Genomic DNA, 655 nt, shown 5'->3' on the forward strand with positions numbered 1-655 from the left:
ATTGGAGCAAACAACTTTGAGCTTAAGCCTCAATTAGTTTCTCTAACGCAACAGAATTGCAATTTCCATGGACTTCCATTGGAAGATCCTCATCAGTTTTTAGCTGAATTCTTGCAAGTCTGTGACACTGTCAAGACTAATGGGGTTGACCCTGAGGTCTACAGACTTATGCTATTCCCTTTTGCTGTAAGAGACAGAGCTAGGACATGGTTGGACTCACAACCTAAAGAAAGCCTGGACTCTTGGGAAAAGCTAGTCAATGCCTTCTTGGCAAAGTTCTTTCCACCTCAAAAATTGAGTAAGCTTAGAGTGGAAGTCCAAACCTTCAGACAGAAGGAAGGAGAATCCCTCTATGAAGCTTGAGAAAGATACAAACAATTAATCAGAAAGTGTCCTTCTGATATGCTTTCTGAATGGAGCATCATAGGTATTTTCTATGATGGTCTCTCTGAACTGTCCAAGATGTCTTTGGATAGCTCTGCTGGAGGATCTCTTCACTTGAAGAAGACGCCTACAGAAGCTCAAGAGCTGATTGAAATGGTTGCAAATAACCAATTCATGTACACTTCTGAAAGGAATCCTGTGAACAATGGGACTAGTCAGAAGAAAGGAGTTCTTGAGATTGACACTCTGAATGCCATATTGGCTCAGAACA

General features: G+C 41.4%; 1 non-coding gene across 1 annotated transcript; it reads right to left on the bottom strand.

Annotated features, from left to right (window-relative positions):
- Positions 1-300: 300 nt before the first annotated feature.
- LOC112793109 (small nucleolar RNA R71) lies at positions 301-408 on the bottom strand. The gene has a single exon (XR_003197819.1). It is a non-coding gene; the product is annotated as a small nucleolar RNA R71 (small nucleolar RNA).
- Positions 409-655: the final 247 nt, after the last annotated feature.

The sequence above is a fragment of the Arachis hypogaea genome, chromosome 3, assembly GCF_003086295.3.
Source record: "Arachis hypogaea cultivar Tifrunner chromosome 3, arahy.Tifrunner.gnm2.J5K5, whole genome shotgun sequence".
NCBI classification, from domain to species: Eukaryota; Viridiplantae; Streptophyta; class Magnoliopsida; order Fabales; family Fabaceae; genus Arachis; species Arachis hypogaea.